Source organism: Belonocnema kinseyi, chromosome 5 (assembly GCF_010883055.1).
Source record: "Belonocnema kinseyi isolate 2016_QV_RU_SX_M_011 chromosome 5, B_treatae_v1, whole genome shotgun sequence".
Classification (NCBI taxonomy): Eukaryota; Metazoa; Arthropoda; class Insecta; order Hymenoptera; family Cynipidae; genus Belonocnema; species Belonocnema kinseyi.
The window spans coordinates 56,026,250-56,026,737 of record NC_046661.1 but is presented as its reverse complement, the minus strand read 5'-3'; positions in this window follow the sequence as shown (position 1 = coordinate 56,026,737).

Genomic DNA, 488 nt, shown 5'->3' with positions numbered 1-488 from the left:
AAAAAAAAAAAAAAAAAAAATCATCATCATCATCATCGGTACCCAGACTACCGTATGAGCGAATCATTCTACACATCCCCTTACGGGGCAGTTGTCATCGTCATACGACTAGTCGAGACAAATGCATGTAGACATTTATAAAAAATGTATTTTTTACCGTATTAGGGCAAAAAGAACCCACTTCTTTTTTAAAGATATACCATTCTTATGTGTACAAAGCTTTCTCTTTCAAGAAATATACAGCAGCTAATATTGATAAGAAAGTACACTGCCTTACTTTCGAGAAATTCACAGCAGCTAATGCTGATAAAGATAAATTAATATTTCCAGTTTCTATATAGACGAAAAACTAAAGATGATTCTAAATGAATTTTTTTTTAATTTTTTCAACAGTACCTCATTGATTTCACCTTTAAATGACTTTGACCTTAAACTCATGAAGTTCAACCGACACCGGATTCGGATTCAGCAAGCTCAAAAACCTATTT